Source organism: Coregonus clupeaformis, chromosome 38 (assembly GCF_020615455.1).
Source record: "Coregonus clupeaformis isolate EN_2021a chromosome 38, ASM2061545v1, whole genome shotgun sequence".
Classification (NCBI taxonomy): domain Eukaryota; kingdom Metazoa; phylum Chordata; class Actinopteri; order Salmoniformes; family Salmonidae; genus Coregonus; species Coregonus clupeaformis.
In genome coordinates, this window is record NC_059229.1 from 2,007,253 (window position 1) to 2,025,426 (window position 18,174).

The 18,174-nt window shown below is 45.7% G+C and overlaps 1 protein-coding gene across 2 annotated transcripts in view; it reads left to right on the top strand.

Moving 5' to 3' along the window:
- LOC121534260 (zinc finger protein 501) overlaps positions 1–18,174 on the top strand; it is a 644,805-nt gene that overhangs the window by 273,809 nt on the left and 352,822 nt on the right. The window lies entirely within an intron of this gene.

Consider the following 18,174-nt stretch of genomic DNA (forward strand, 5'->3'; position numbering starts at 1 on the left):
TTCTTGAAATGTTCCACGTTGACTGACCTTCATGTCTTAAAGTAATGATGGACTGTCGTTTCTCTTTGCTTATTTGAGCTGTTCCTGCCATAATATGGACTTGGTCTTTTAACAAATAGGGCTATCTTCTGTATACCACCCCTATCTTGTCACAACACAACTGATTGGCTCAAACTAATTAAGAAGGAAAGAGATTCCACAAATGAACTTTTAACAAGGCACACCTGTTAATTGAAATGCATTCCAGGTGACTACCTCATGAAGCTGGTTGAGAGAATGCCAAGAGTGTGCAAAGCTGTCATCAAGGCAAAGGGTGGCTACTTTGAAGAATCTCAAATATAAAATATATTTTGATTTGTTTAACACTTTTTTGGTAACTACATGATTCCATATGTGTTATTTCATAGTTTTGATGTCTTCACTATTATTCTACAATGTAGAAAATAGTAAAAATAAAGAAAACCCCTTGACTGGTACTGTATGCTATAACATCTATAGTCTCACGTATCTATGGTTTCTCGGTGTCTCTAGTCTCAGTAGTCTATGTACTCATAGATGCTATAGTCTCTATAGATTCTACAGTTTTGCCGCACACAAATAGAATAACACCTGCACTTTCTCTCATTCACTCAGTAGTTCATAGTAATAATATCTCTTATTCTCTACATTTCAACACTCTTATCACTAATAATATCTCTTATTATCCAAATGTCAATCAACTAATATCCACATTTCAATCCTCTTATTAGGCCTCTTCCACACTCACCCAACTCTCACATCCACAATCACCTCATGCAATTACTTGACTAAGACTAGTGGTACCCTCCTAGTAGTCCCAGACTCAGGGACGCAACAATTTAAGAATGTGGGGGGGGATATGTCCCCCCCGTCCCCAGACTACAGGGGTCCCAGACCACATATACGTCTTCTCCATTTTTATGTTTAGTTTAATTGGTTTTATAATTTTTTCATTTTTTAAAATACAAATTCATTTAAATTGAATGACTGAAATCAGTTGGCGTGTGATGTGTCTCCTCCTGGGCAGCTCACAGTGAAGGTCTGGGCCTCGTCGTCTTTTGGTCAAATGGGAATTTCACTTCATAAAATGCGCCACCGGTTTTCCTCGCAGACCCCCACTGGAAAGCTCCGCAGATCATATCAATCATATTTTTCGTGACGCCAAACTGTCGTGGGAATTACCCCCAAGGACAGCTGAAGTTCATCTTAAATGAATCATTCTTTATCAACAGCAAGCTGGAGAGGTCACAGTCAAACTTAGATGCATAAAGTACCGGTCTGAAGTGAGCTCCGTCGGGGCAATCCCGTTAGATCTCTTATATACTCCTTACATAGACAAGCTACATAGGCATGATTCATAGGGTTGGTTCCTGCATATGTCTGGCACCATCTCCTATCTTACCTTATAGAACATATTCTGGGTGCCAGATGGTCCTAAAGGAGGAGGTCATGTCTTCCCCCCTCATATCTTTACCAAGCACAGGCAGGAACCAGGGATTATTTACGACCCGAAAGACAAGATGAACATTTTCAAGGCTGTCTCTTCACACGATAAACTTTGGAGAGATCAACATGTATTAAAAATCTGTCACTTGCATGAACCCAGTCGAATTGGTTATTAGAAAAGCACAAACATAACATTTTCCATCACACATATTGAAATGATTCCCCTTGTTTCCAACGTGGTTCCTGGTGAGCTGTACAGGCAACAGACCCACTGCCTGGAATGAATGTACTCCAACATGTGTTCTGGGGGGTACATTATACAGAGATGTAAAAGAACCATAGGTATAGGAGCGCTGAACTCTGGATAGAAAAGAGATGCTTACTCTTACTGTAGAGTGGAGTAGAGTGGACTGTGGGGGTGGAAGGTTTGTATGTTGTGGGGGTGGAAGGTTTGTATTTTTCACACTGGTCCCCGGTCAAGTGGGGGTCGCAGGTAAGGGTGTACAGGAAATAAAAGCCCCCTCCCCCGCTGTTGTTGCACCAGCGTTCATGTGTCCCCTGCTCGAGGTTGAAGGTACAGTACTTCAGCTTGTCATTATAACCCATAGGATCTTCATCCCAGACCTCCACCGTTAGCCTCAGGTCTTTGTCGAAGGGACCCATGTCAAAGGTAGCATTCCAGACAGGATTGTTGGACGGAATACCATTGGTCTGATGGGACTTGGAACCGTAGGTGACCACAGCGTACCTGTAGCAGGTGGAGAAACAGGAAGTTGGAAACAAAATGGAAAGATTAAAATACTATGGTGTGCCACAAGAGGGCGATCAAACTCATTCCATGGAGGTCCTACTGTATACTGGTTTGAGTTATTTCTATTAAATTAAGACCTAGACCAGGGGAGGGGAGTTCCTTACTAATTAGTGACCTAGACAACCGGGTGAGGGGAGTTCCTTACTAATTAGTGACCTAGACAACCAGGTGAGGGGATTTCCTTACTAATTAATTAGTGACCTAGACAACCAGGTGAGGGGATTTCCTTACTACTTAGTGACCTAGACAACCAGGTGAGGGGATTTCCATACTAATTAGTGACCTAGACAACCAGGTGAGGGGATTTCCATACTAATTAGTGACCTAGACAACCAGGTGAGGGGATTTTCATACTAATTAGTGACCTAGACAACCAGGTGAGGGGATTTCCTTACTAATTAGTGACCTAGACAACCAGGTGAGGGGATTTCCTTACTAATTAATTAGTGACCTAGACAACCCGGTGAGGGGATTTCTATACTAATTAGTGACCTAGACAACCAGGTGAGGGGATTTCCTTACTAATTAGTGACCTTAATTCATCAATCAAGTACAAGGGAGGAGGGAAAACCCGCAGACACATGTTGGTGTAAAAGGTTGAAACAACTTTTATCACAATACGATAGTCATTCTGTCTTCTTGTTTCTCTCTCTCTTTTTCTCTCTCGTCTCTCTTCCCTTGTTCTCTTCGTGGAATGAGTTTGACACGTGTTATAATCTGTAGCCCCTAGGACAGGGTTTCCCAACCATCTCCTTGGCCCCTCCCCTAGGTTTCACATTTATGTTTTAACCCTAAACTGGCACACCTCATTAAATTAGTCAACTAATCATCAAGCCTTTGACTAATGGAATCACATGTGCCAGTTTAACAAACCTGGGGGAAGGCTAGGAGAGGGTTGGGAAAAGAGGGACTACTCCAATTGGCACAAATTGCTTGTGTGACATCATATTGCTTGTGTGACATCATATTGCTTGTGTGACATCATATTGCTTGTGTCCCAAATGGCACCCTATTCTCTGTATAGTGTATAAAGTACACTCTTAGAAACAAAGGTGCCATCTAGAACATAAAGGGTTCTTTGGCTGTCCCCATAGGAAAACCCTTTGAATAACTCTTTTTGGTTCCAGGTATAACCATTTTGAGTTCCATGTAGAACCCTTTACACAAAATAGTTCTACCTGGAACCAAAACGGGTTCTACCTGGAACCAAAAAGGGTTATTCAAAGGGTTTTCCTATGGGGTCAGCCGAATAAGTGTGGTGCACTCTATAGAGCAGGACTGCCCAACCCTGTTCCTGGAGAGCTACCGTCCTGGAGGTTTTAACTCCAACCCTGTTCCTGGAGAGCTACCGTCCTGGAGGTTTATACTCCAACCCTGTTCCTGGAGAGCTACCGTCCTGGAGGTTTATACTCCAACCCTGTTCCTGGAGAGCTACCGTCCTGGAGGTTTTAACTCCAACTCTGTTCCTGGAGAGCTACCGTCCTGGAGGTTTATACTCCAACCCTGTTCCTGGAGAGCTACCGTCCTGGAGGTTTATACTCCAACCCTGTTCCTGGAGAGCTACCGTCCTGTAGGTTTTAACTCCAACCCTGTTCCTGGAGAGCTACCGTCCTGTAGGTTTTAACTCCAACCCTGTTCCTGGAGAGCTACCGTACTGTAGGTTTTAACTCCAACCCTGTTCCTGGAGAGCTACCGTCCTGTAGGTTTTAACTCCAACCCTGTTCCTGGAGAGCTACCGTCCTGGAGGTTTTAACTCCAACCCTGTTCCTGGAGAGCTACCGTCCTAGAGGTTTTAACTCCAACCCTGTTCCTGGAGAGCTACCGTCCTGTAGGTTTTAACTCCAACCCTGTTCCTGGAGAGCTACCGTCCTGTAGGTTTTAACTCCAACCCTGTTCCTGGAGAGCTACCGTCCTGGAGGTTTTAACTCCAACCCTGTTCCTGGAGAGCTACCGTCCTGGAGGTTTTAACTCCAACCCTGTTCCTGGAGAGCTACCGTCCTGGAGGTTTTAACTCCAACCCTGTTCCTGGAGAGCTACCGTCCTGGAGGTTTTAACTCCAACCCTGTTCCTGGAGAGCTACCGTCCTGGAGGTTTATACCCCAACCCTGTTCCTGGAGAGCTACCGTCCTGGAGGTTTATACCCCAACCCTGTTCCTGGAGAGCTACCGTCCTGGAGGTTTTAACTCCAACCCTGTTCCTGGAGAGCTACCGTCCTGGAGGTTTATACCCCAATCCTGTTCCTGGAGAGCTACCGTCCTGTAGGTTTTAACTCCAACCCTGTTCCTGGAGAGCTACCGTCCTGGAGGTTTTAACTCCAACCCTGTTCCTGGAGAGCTACCGTCCTGTAGGTTTTAACTCCAACCCTGTTCCTGGAGAGCTACCGTCCTGGAGGTTTATACTCCAACCCTGTTCCTGGAGAGCTACCGTCCTGGAGGTTTTAACTCCAACCCTGTTGCTGGAGAGCTACCGTCCTGGAGGTTTTAACTCCAACCCTGTTCCTGGAGAGCTACCATCCTGGAGGTTTTAACTCCAACCCTGTTCCTGGAGAGCTACCGTCCTGTAGGTTTTAACTCCAACCCTGTTCCTGGAGAGCTACCGTCCTGGAGGTTTTAACTCCAACCCTGTTCCTGGAGAGCTACCGTCCTGTAGGTTTTAACTCCAACCCTGTTCCTGGAGAGCTACCGTCCTGTAGGTTTTAACTCCAACCCTGTTCCTGGAGAGCTACCGTCCTGGAGGTTTATACTCCAACCCTGTTCCTGGAGAGCTACCGTCCTGGAGGTTTTAACTCCAACCCTGTTGCTGGAGAGCTACCGTCCTGGAGGTTTTAACTCCAACCCTGTTCCTGGAGAGCTACCATCCTGGAGGTTTTAACTCCAACCCTGTTCCTGGAGAGCTACCGTCCTGTAGGTTTTAACTCCAACCCTGTTCCTGGAGAGCTACCGTCCTGTAGGTTTTAACTCCAACCTTGTTCCTGGAGAGCTACCGTCCTGTAGGTTTTAACTCCAACCCTGTTCCTGGAGAGCTACCGTCCTGGAGGTTTTAACTCCAACCCTGTTCCTGGAGAGCTACCGTCCTGGAGGTTTTAACTCCAACCCTGTTCCTGGAGAGCTACCGTCCTGGAGGTTTTAACTCCAACCCTGTTCCTGGAGAGCTACCGTCCTGGAGGTTTTAACTCCAACCCTGTTCCTGGAGAGCTACCGTCCTGGAGGTTTTAACTCCAACCCTGTTCCTGGAGAGCTACCGTCCTGTAGGTTTTAACTCCAACCCTGTTCCTGGAGAGCTACCGTCCTGGAGGTTTTAACTCCAACCCTGTTCCTGGAGAGCTACCGTCCTGGAGGTTTTAACTCCAACCCTGTTCCTGGAGAGCTACCGTCCTGTAGGTTTTAACTCCAACCCTGTTCCTGGAGAGCTACCGTCCTGCAGGTTTTAACTCCAACCCTGTTCCTGGAGAGCTACCGTCCTGTAGGTTTTAACTCCAACCCTGTTCCTGGAGAGCTACCGTCCTGTAGGTTTTAACTCCAACCCTGTTCCTGGAGAGCTACCGTACTGTAGGTTTTAACTCCAACCCTGTTCCTGGAGAGCTACCGTCCTGTAGGTTTTAACTCCAACCCTGTTCCTGGAGAGCTACCGTCCTGGAGGTTTTAACTCCAACCCTGTTCCTGGAGAGCTACCGTCCTAGAGGTTTTAACTCCAACCCTGTTCCTGGAGAGCTACCGTCCTGTAGGTTTTAACTCCAACCCTGTTCCTGGAGAGCTACCGTCCTGTAGGTTTTAACTCCAACCCTGTTCCTGGAGAGCTACCGTCCTGGAGGTTTTAACTCCAACCCTGTTCCTGGAGAGCTACCGTCCTGGAGGTTTTAACTCCAACCCTGTTCCTGGAGAGCTACCGTCCTGGAGGTTTTAACTCCAACCCTGTTCCTGGAGAGCTACCGTCCTGGAGGTTTTAACTCCAACCCTGTTCCTGGAGAGCTACCGTCCTGGAGGTTTATACCCCAACCCTGTTCCTGGAGAGCTACCGTCCTGGAGGTTTATACCCCAACCCTGTTCCTGGAGAGCTACCGTCCTGGAGGTTTTAACTCCAACCCTGTTCCTGGAGAGCTACCGTCCTGGAGGTTTATACCCCAATCCTGTTCCTGGAGAGCTACCGTCCTGTAGGTTTTAACTCCAACCCTGTTCCTGGAGAGCTACCGTCCTGGAGGTTTTAACTCCAACCCTGTTCCTGGAGAGCTACCGTCCTGGAGGTTTTAACTCCAACCCTGTTCCTGGAGAGCTACCGTCCTGGAGGTTTATACTCCAACCCTGTTCCTGGAGAGCTACCGTCCTGGAGGTTTTAACTCCAACCCTGTTCCTGGAGAGCTACCGTCCTGGAGGTTTATACCCCAACCCTGTTCCTGGAGAGCTACCGTCCTGGAGGTTTTAACTCCAACCCTGTTCCTGGAGAGCTACCGTCCTGGAGGTTTATACCCCAATCCTGTTCCTGGAGAGCTACCGTCCTGTAGGTTTTAACTCCAACCCTGTTCCTGGAGAGCTACCGTCCTGGAGGTTTTAACTCCAACCCTGTTCCTGGAGAGCTACCGTCCTGTAGGTTTTAACTCCAACCCTGTTCCTGGAGAGCTACCGTCCTGGAGGTTTATACTCCAACCCTGTTCCTGGAGAGCTACCGTCCTGGAGGTTTTAACTCCAACCCTGTTGCTGGAGAGCTACCGTCCTGGAGGTTTTAACTCCAACCCTGTTCCTGGAGAGCTACCGTCCTGTAGGTTTTAACTCCAACCCTGTTCCTGGAGAGCTACCGTCCTGTAGGTTTTAACTCCAACCTTGTTCCTGGAGAGCTACCGTCCTGTAGGTTTTAACTCCAACCCTGTTCCTGGAGAGCTACCGTCCTGGAGGTTTTAACTCCAACCCTGTTCCTGGAGAGCTACCGTCCTGGAGGTTTTAACTCCAACCCTGTTCCTGGAGAGCTACCGTCCTGGAGGTTTTAACTCCAACCCTGTTCCTGGAGAGCTACCGTCCTGGAGGTTTTAACTCCAACCCTGTTCCTGGAGAGCTACCGTCCTGGAGGTTTTAACTCCAACCCTGTTCCTGGAGAGCTACCGTCCTGTAGGTTTTAACTCCAACCCTGTTCCTGGAGAGCTACCGTCCTGGAGGTTTTAACTCCAACCCTGTTCCTGGAGAGCTACCATCCTGGAGGTTTTAACTCCAACCCTGTTCCTGGAGAGCTACCGTCCTGGAGGTTTTAACTCCAACCCTGTTCCTGGAGAGCTACCGTCCTGGAGGTTTATACCCCAACCCTGTTCCTGGAGAGCTACCGTACTGGAGGTTTTAACTCCAACCCTGTTCCTGGAGAGCTACCGTCCTGGAGGTTTATACCCCAACCCTGTTCCTGGAGAGCTACCGTCCTGTAGGTTTTAACTCCAACCCTGTTCCTGGAGAGCTACCGTCCTGGAGGTTTTAACTCCAACCCTGTTCCTGGAGAGCTACCGTCCTGTAGGTTTTAACTCCAACCCTGTTCCTGGAGAGCTACCGTCCTGCAGGTTTTAACTCCAACCCTGTTCCTGGAGAGCTACCGTCCTGTAGGTTTTAACTCCAACCCTGTTCCTGGAGAGCTACCGTCCTGTAGGTTTTAACTCCAACCCTGTTCCTGGAGAGCTACCGTCCTGTAGGTTTTAACTCCAACCCTGTTCCTGGAGAGCTACCGTCCTGGAGGTTTTAACTCCAACCCTGTTCCTGGAGAGCTACCGTCCTGGAGGTTTTAACTCCAACCCTGTTCCTGGAGAGCTACCGTCCTGAAGGTTTATACTCCAACCCTGTTCCTGGAGAGCTACCGTCCTGGAGGTTTTAACTCCAACCCTGTTCCTGGAGAGCTACCATCCTGGAGGTTTATACTCCAACCCTGTTCCTGGAGAGCTATCGTCCTGTAGGTTTTAACTCCAACCCTGTTCCTGGAGAGCTACCGTCCTGGAGGTTTATACTCCAACCCTGTTCCTGGAGAGCTACCGTCCTGGAGGTTTTAACTCCAACCCTGTTCCTGGAGAGCTACCGTCCTGTAGGTTTTTGCTCCAACCCTAATCTAGCGCACCTGATTCTAATAATTAGCAGGTTGATCAAATTAATCAGGGTAGTAACACCTGGGGTTGGAGCAAAAACCTACAGGAGGGTAGCTATTACGCTTGTTTGAGCATCAAGATTAGTATAGTTTGCTATTTATCTTACATTTTCACAGTGGTTACATCCAAACTTATGAGCAACTTTTAGGGCCTACCAAGTGGCGCAGCGGTCTAAGGCACTGCATCGCATTGCATTGAGGCATCACTACAGACCCGGGTTCGATCCCAGGCTGTGTCACAACCAGTCGTGCGGTGCACAATTGACCCAGCGTCGTCCAGTTAGGGGAGGGTTTGGCCGGGAGTGGCTTTACTTGGCTCATCGCGCTCTAGCGACTCCTTGTGGCGGGCCGGGCACCTGAATGGCTGTTGGGAGGAGGGCACCTGCAGGCTGACTTGAATCGTCAGTTGAACGGTGTTTCCTCCGACACATACGTACGGCTGACTTCCGGGTTAAGCGGGCGGGTGTTAAGGTGCGCGGTTTGGCGGGTCATGTTTCAGAGGACGCATGACTCGACCTTTGCCTCTCCTGAGCCTGTTGGGGAGTTGCAGCGATGACACAAGATCGCAATTGGGGAGAAAAAGGGGCTAAAATATATATAATAATAATAATAATAATAATAATAATAATACAAAAATACCTTCAGGTGGAGAAACAGAAAGTTGGAAACAAATGGAAACATTCAAATACTATGGCGTGCCAGAAGAGGGCGATCTTACCTTATAATCTGTATGTCCTAGGACGGTTTCCCAACCATCTCCTCAGCCCCCCCAGACGTGAGCAAAAGACATTGAAAATACATATTTTTGTTTGTGCTGATTGGGAAGGGGTTCTATATAGCTAACTGCACATTCTGCTCTGTGCTCCAGCCTCCATCACTTCTATTGAAAAAAGTTAGCTCCTCCCAACCTTTCAAAAGCCATTCAAATGAATTCTGTCCCTTGAGGAGATCTGCCCCGAAAACACTATTGAGAAAGTAAAACAACAGAGTTTTCAAACCCAGATGCTCAACAGGCTCATACTTCCGTGAACGCCTCACAAAGCAGACTCTACAGACCAGACAGGTGTTTGGGGTTTGTCAATGGGAGAAGTGAAAAAAATTGTCCCTAAGTTGTTAATTTTCTCGAACTCTAAAGGCAAAACCTAGATTTGAGACAATGTCTTAAAAATGCACTCTCAATCTTTTGTATAATTTCAGCAAGTAGTGGCGCTCACGAGCCGAAAGTGTTTTTTGTGTACTACGTCATCAAATTAAATACTACGTCATCAAATTGTGTACTACGTTATCCATTTTGTATGATATGTTACAAATCCAATTCATACAGTGAGGGAAAAAAGTATTTGATCCCCTGCTGATTTTGTACGTTTGCCCACTGACAAAGAAATGATCAGTCTATAATTTTAATGGTAGGTTTATTTGAACAGTGAGAGAGAGAATAACAACAACAAAAATCCAGAAAAACACATGTCAAAAATGTTATAAATTGTTTTGCATTTTAATGAGGGTAATAAGTATTTGACCCCCTCTCAATCAGAAAGATTTCTGGCTTCCAGGTGTCTTTTATACACGTAATGAGCTGAGATTAGGAGCACACTCTTAAAGGGAGTGCTCCTAATCTCAGTTTGTTACCTGTATAAAAGACACCTGTCCACAGAAGCAATCAATCAATCAGATTCCAAACTCTCCACCATGGCCAAGACCAAAGAGCTCTCCAAGGATGTCAGGGACAAGATTGTAGACCTACACAAGGCTGGAATGGGCTACAAGATCATCGCCAAGCAGCTTGGTGAGAAGGTGACAACAGTTGGTGCTATTGTTCGCAAATGGAAGAAACACAAAAGAACTGTCAATCTCCCTCGGCCTGGGGCTCCATGCAAGATCTCACCTCGTGGAGTTGCAATGATCATGAGAACGGTGAGGAATCAGCCCAGAACTACACGGGATGATCTTGTCAATGATCTCAAGGCAGCTGGGACCATATTCACCAAGAAAACAATTGGTAACACACTACGCCGTGAAGGACTGAAATCCTGCAGCGCCCGCAAGGTCCCCCTGCTCAAGAAAGCACATATACAGGGCCGTCTGAAGTTTGCCAATTAACATCTGAATGATTCAGAGGAGAACTGGTTGAAAGTGTTGTGGTCAGATGAGACCAAAATCGACCTTTTTGGCATCAACTCAACTCGCTGTGTTTGGAGGAGGAGGAATGCTGCCTATGACCCCAAGAACACCATCCCCACCGTCAAACATGGAGGTGGAAACATTATGCTTTGGGGCTGTTTTTCTGCTAAGGGGACAGGACAACTTCACTGCATCAAAGGGACGATGGACGGGGTCATGTACCGTCAAATCTTGGGTGAGAACCTCCTTCCCTCAGCCAGGGCATTGAAAATGGGTTGTGGATGGGTATTCCAGCATGACAATGACCCAAAACACACTGCCAAGGCAACAAAAGAGTGGCTCAAGAAGAAGCACATTAAGGTCCTGGAGTGGCCTAGCCAGTCTCCAGACCTTAATCCCATAGAAAATCTGTGGAGGGAGCTGAAGGTTCGAGTTGCCAAACATCAGCCTCGAAACCTTAATGACTTGGAGAAGATCTGCAAAGAGGAGTGGAACAAAATCCCTCCGGAGTTGTGTGCAAACCTGGTGGCCAACTACAAGAAACGTCTGACCTCTGTGATTGCGAACAAGGGTTTTGCCACCAAGTACTAAGTCATGTTTTGCAGAGTGGACAAATACTTATTTCCCTCATTAAAATGCAAATCAATTTATAACATTTTTGACATGCGTTTTTCTGGATTTTTGTTGTTATTCTGTCTCTCACTGTTCAAATAAACCTACCATTAAAATTATAGACTGATCATGTCTTTAAAAAAAAACTTTTATAGGGGGTAGATCAGCTTTAATATTGCAGATAGATTCTAACTTCCATCAATGTAATTGTCTGCATCACTTCCAATCCCCCATGTTTATATATATATATATATATACATTCATACTGTGGGGAAAATAAGTATTTGGTCACCTACAAACAAGCAATATTTCTGGCTCTCACAGACCTGTAACTTCTTCTTTAAGAGGCTCCTCAGTTTACATGTGTTTACCCTCCACTACACCTCTGCAGAGGACTGAACAGTTTACATGTGTTTACCCTCCACTACACCTCTGCAGAGGACTGAACAGTTTACATGTGTTTACCCTCCACTACACCTTGCAGAGGACTGAACAGTTTACATATGTTTACCCTCCACTACACCTCTGCAGAGGACTGAACAGTTTACATGTGTTTACCCTCCACTACACCTCTGCAGAGGACTGAACAGTTTACATGTGTTTACCCACCACTATACCTCTGCAGAGGACTGAACAGTTTACATGTGTTTACCCTCCACTACACCTCTGCAGAGGACTGAACAGTTTACATGTGTTTACCCTCCACTACACCTCTGCAGAGGACTGAACAGTTTACATGTGTTTACCCTCCACTACACCTTGCAGAGGACTGAAATTGTGCAGTAACATAACTTACGCTTCAGTGTCTCCCGCTATCCATTGGTAGTCTCCCCACAGTCCCCAGGCTCTGACCACCGTCACCACCAGTCTTCCCTTCGAGACCTCCTTGAGGCAGCAGTTTGAGTCCAGTTTAGAGTAACGGTCCCCACAGGACGGTTCTCTGGTGGTCTCTGGGAGGGCGTTCTCCTTCAGGTACTCCAGGACAGCCTCCTTTGTATTTCGAACAAAATGTTAACATATTAATTGATATATAACATATAACCTAAGATCCCGATTTTAGGTTTTATTTATGCATCCTGTGACAAGAATCTCCAATAAACAAACCCACCTGAGGTAATATAATTATATAACAAACAACCTTCAGGTTACAGCAAACTTCTGGGTTTTATTCTCCAGAGTTCAAACTCTTTGGAATCTCTGGCCAATAACAATAGAATGTAATAGAATATAATAGCCTTGATGTGAATCATGTACATGTACATATCTTAACCTACTGGCCCATGTTAGCTAGGTAGGTAAGTTAGGCTAACCAGCTATCATAAACCCTGTTTATACCTGGTTCTAACATCCTGATCCTGCCCACATATTTAGACAGGTCTAGACCATTAAAAGATGCATAGTGATCTGATAGTCAGACACATTGTGCCTGGCAACCCTACAAGTGTAGACGAATCTGGACATCGAAATCATTTAAATCATCATCATTATCCTGCCTTCTAAAATAATTGACAGGTGTCACCATTGACTGAAGGCATCAATGAAGGAAACAGAGGAAGGCTCTCTCTCACTTGAGTATCTTACCTATTTATTTTCTGATGATCTCATTTTTGCTCTTTTGTAGCTTGGGCAACTACAGTGGGGAAAAAAAGTATTTAGTCAGCCACCAATTGTGCAAGTTATCCCACTTAAAAAGATGAAGAGGCCTGTAATTTTCATCATAGGTACACGTCAACTATGACAGACAAATTGGAGGAAAAATAATCCAGAAAATCACGTTGTAGGATTTTTAATGAATTTATTTGCAAATTATGGTGGAAAATAAGTATTTGGTCACCTACAAACAAGCAAGATTTCTGGCTCTCACAGACCTGTAACTTCTTCTTTAAGAGGCTCCTCTGTCCTCCACTCGTTACCTGTATTAATGGCACCTGTTTGAACTTGTTATCAGTATAAAAGACACCTGTCCACAACCTCAAACAGTCACACTCCAAACTCCACTATGGCCAAGACCAAAGAGCTGTCAAAGGACACCAGAAACAAAATTGTAGACCTGCACCAGGCTGGGAAGACTGAATCTGCAATAGGTAAGCAGCTTGGTTTGAGAAATCAACTGTGGGAGCAATTATTAGGAAATGGAAGACATACAAGACCACTGATAATCTCCCTCGATCTGGGGCTCCACACAAGATCTCACCCCATGGGGTCAAAATGATCACAAGAACGGTGAGCAAAAATCCCAGAACCACACGGGGGGACCTAGTGAATTACCTGCAGAGAGCTGGGACTAAAGTAACAAAGCCTACCATCAGTAACACACTACGCCGCCAGGGACTCAAATCCTGCAGTGCCAGACGTGTCCCCCTGCTTAAGCCAGTACATGTCCAGGCCCGTCTGAAGTTTGCTAGAGTGCATTTGGATGATCCAGAAGAGGAATGGGAGAATGTCATATGGTAAAAACTCAACTCGTCGTGTTTGGAGGACAAAGAATGCTGAGTTGCATCCAAACAACACCATACCTACTGTGAAGCATGGGGGTGGAAACATCATGCTTTGGGGCTGTTTTTCTGCAAAGGGACCAGGACGACTGATCCGTGTAAAGGAAAGAATGAATGGGGCCATGTATCGTGAGATTTTGAGTGAAAACCTCCTTCCATCAGCAAGGGCATTGAAGATGAAACGTGGTTGGGTCTTTCAGCATGACAATGATCCCAAACACACCGCCCGGGCAACGAAGGAGTGGCTTCGTAAGAAGCATTTCAAGGTCCTGGAGTGGCCTAGCCAGTCTCCAGATCTCAACCCCATAGAAAATCTTTGGAGGGAGTTGAAAGTCTGTGTTGCCCAGCGACAGCCCCAAAACATCACTGCTCTAGAGGAGATCTGCATGGAGGAATGGGCCAAAATACCAGCAACATTGTGTGAAAACCTTGTGAAGACTTACAGAAAACGTTTGACCTGTGTCATTGCCAACAAAGGGTATATAACAAAGTATTGAGAAACTTTTGTTATTGACCAAATACTTATTTTCCACCATAATTTGCAAATAAATTCATTAAAAATCCTACAATGTGATTTTCTGGATTTTCTTTTCTCATTTTGTCTATCATAGTTGACATGTACATATGATGAAAATTACAGGCCTCTCATCTTTTTAAGTGGGAGAACTTGCACAATTGGTGGCTGACTAAATACTTTTTTTCCCCACTGTAAAACCCTAATACGCAACTATGTGTGTGTTTTCTGTTGGCTCCTCTCCCTGTAGGCTTTACAGACGCTCCCCACCCCTTGGCTGCTCCTCTCCCTGTAGGCTTTACAGACGCTCCCCACCCCTTGGCTGCTCCTCTCCCTGTAGGCTTTACAGACGCTCCCCACCCCTTGGCTGCAACCCTTCTAATTTATTGTACCCTGCGTGCAAAACCCATGTGGAATTCCGGGTCTCTGGCAGTGCTGGGAACTGCCGATCCGCGGTCAAGAACAATGAGTTCATCTCAGCCTATGCTGCCCTGTAGTCCCTTGACCTTTTGGCCCTGACGGAGACATGGAACACCCCCCAAAGAACGCTCTTCATCTGACTATGAAAATACATATTTGTGTTTGTGCTCATTGGGAAGGGGTTCTAGATAGCTAACTGCACATTCTGCTCTGTGCTCCAGCCTCCAGCACTTCTGTTGAAAAAAGTTAGCTCCTCCCAACCTGTCAAAAGCCATTCAAATGTATTCTGTCCCTTGAGCAGATCTGCCCCGAAAACACTATTGAGAAAGTAAAACCACAGAGTTTGCAAACCCAGATGCTCAAAAGGCTAATATTTCCGTGAACGCCTCACAAAGCAGACTCTACAGACCAGACAGGTGTTTGGGGTATGTCAATGGGAGAAGTGAAAAAATTGTCCTTGTTAATTTTCTCGAAATATAAAGGCAAAACCTAGATTTGAGATGATGTCTTAAAGATGCACTCTCAATCTTTTGTATATTTTAAGCCAGTAGTTTTAAAAGCGGTGCTCACAAGCCAAAAGTGGTCCCTGTTTTTTATATACTACGTCATCAAATTGTGTACCACGGCATCAAATTGTGTACTGTGTCATCCATTTTGTATGATATGTTGTCTGTGTTTTGGTTCATGTCTGTATATATTAAATGTTCACTCCCTGTACTTGCTTCTCGTCTCCCAGCGTCTGTCCTTACAGAATGCTTACACCATTATCAGAAGCATCAGGGAAGTTTTTTGTTTGGGTTGGTGACGTCGGGTCTGGGTGCCACTGCCGAAGGAACCGGGGATGCCTCAGCTGGCTCGTCAGGCTTCCATGCCTTAGCTGCCTCGAGAGGTTTTGTTGCCTCGGTTGGCTCGGCAGGCTCCCATTCCACGTCACACCTCCGCCGGCTCGTCAGGATTCCACGCCTCGGCCGGCCCATTAGGCTCGACAGATTCCCACTCCTCGGCCGGCTCGTGGGTCTCTCATGCCTCGGCCGGCCCGTCAGGCTCGCCCAGGTGGGATGCCAGGTGGCGTCCCTAGAGGGGGGTACTGTCACGCCTGCTCCCGCTCCCCCTCCCTGGCCCTCGAGGGCGCCAGGCTGCCCATCATTACGCACACCTGTCACCATCATTACACACATCAGCGCTTCATTGGACTCACCTGGACTTAATTACCTCCCCTCATGTTTAGTTTCCCCTGTCCAGACGCTGTCCATGTCTTTTATTCATTTAATCATCCCCCTGTACTTGCTTCCCGTCTCCCAGCGTCTGTCCAACCGAGATTGCTACAACAGTACATTCTTGGGCTAGTCTGGATCTAACTGGAGAGCACAAGACCAGGTGAGTGATGTAGCACCCGGAATGGCAGGGAGTTTTACACCATCACTCAACATTATCTTTCTGTCCATCTCTCCCACTTTCCCGTCTCTTCCCTCTCAGGTCAAGAGTGTGTCTGTGGGTGTGTTTAAGGAGCTGTTGTTGTTTACCCAGAACAGGGAGTTTCTACAACATCTCCATGATCTCTCCATCTCTCCCCTTTTGCCTCCACCCCCGTTCTTATGTTGTTGTTTTGTTTGCAGTTCTGAGAGACGAGATCATACCCAAAATGTTGACCTGCAAGTATGCTTTTTTTTTTTTTTTTTACTGTTGAAGAGAAGTCATATGGAAAGTTTTGATCCAATATGTAATTTGCTTGTGACCTACATGCCAATGCATTCTGTAATAACCAAACCCAGGCTCTCTCCACACACACACACACACACACACACACACACACACACACACACACACACACACACAGAGAGAGAGTCTTGTACAACTAACCTTGTGTGGACAAACAATTCAGTCCCATTCAAAACCCTATTTTCTGTAACCCGTACCTTAACCTGAAAAACTAACCCTAGCTCCTAAACCTAATTCTAACACTAATTCTAACCTTAACCCTAAACCCCTTAGAAATAGCATTTGAACTTGTGGGGACTAACAAAATGACCCCAGTTGGTCTAATTTTTATTAGTTTACTATTCTTGTGGGGACTTCTTGTCCCCTCAAGTATAGTTAAACCCCCCCCACCCGCCACACACAAAACAAGGTTAAGGATAGAGAAAGCTTGTTGGACACTAAGAAAGCTTTGTTGTAGAGCGTTTAACACAAAATCCGTGAAGGGGCAAGCTGAGTACAAGACTATCATCTGCATATGCATAGATGAGAGAGCTTCCTACTGCCTGAGCTATGTTGTTGATGTAAATTGAGCAGAGCGTGGGGCCTAGGATCAAGCCTTGGGGTACTCCCTTGGTGACAAGCAGTGGTTGAGACACCAGATGTTCTGACTTTACACAATGAACTCTTTGAGAGAGGTAGTTAGCAAACCAGGCCAAAGACCCCTCAGAGACGCCACTCCTTAGCCAACCCACAAGTGTCTACCGTTTCTTCTAAGCTACTAATAGTTTCTGTTTCACAGAACTGTCAATACAATGTAAATGTTTACGACCCAGAATATAGTTGACTAATACACATACTATTGAAGCATCCTACGTTCCTGTTCCGAAGAAATACCCCACTCCTTTTACAGAGTCCTCTGTAGCTCAATTGGTAGAGCATGGCGCTTGTAACGCCAGGGTAGTGGGTTCGATCCCCGGGACCACCCATACGTAAAAATGTATGCACACATGACTGTAAGTCGCTTTGGATAAAAGCGTCTGCTAAATGGCATATTAAAGACAGTGTTGTTGTGCAGTGGTCAATAACGTGAAATTATTCTCCATGAGAAACAGCAACATTATTAGTGATAACACCAACTAGTGAACTTTGTCCTAGTTTAACGTCAGTTATCTGGGTTTTTTTTGTACATGGCTCTTTAGTTGTGTGAAACATCTTCACATAATTGTAAGTGGTATTAACCATTGCCAATAACAGGGGAGATTAGCATGTCTTGGGGGTATGATCTTTGACCCTTATGTAACTTTCTCACTCATCATTATTCATGATTCATTCAGGATTATCCGTAATCATGGTAGCATCCACATTAATGTAGAAGTGTTTAGAAACATATTCTATTCTTATTTACAATAAAAGTGACTACAAAATTACACAATACATTATTTACCATTCATTTCTATTGGGCACAAAATAATTTGAAACACAACTAAAACTAACTGCAAATGCGTCCAACAAGTTTGTAGGGTCACGCGCTTGATGTAGTCTCATTGTGTGGTGGGAATATAGGACCAAATACTAACCTTTTGACTACTTCATTTATAGGAATCTTTAGGGGTGTCAATCATTTTGACCCCTATCCTTTGAGAGACAAACATATGACCTGTTCAACAAAATCTCTTTCTCTGAGCAATTGTATCAATGTAAAATAATATAGATCAGTATTAAAATGATTTATTTTACAAAGTTATTATTGCTAATCTTTATTAAGGGCGTCAATCATTTCGGACCCCAGTGTTTTCATATGATAATTTGGGTTGTAAAACTTTTATGAACCAGAAAGTCAAACCAGGTCACTACAACTTAACTTGGTGTCCAAGCATTGTCTGGTCTGGTATAATTACAGCAGAATTGGTCAAATGCCCTACAGCTAAGGGAAACTT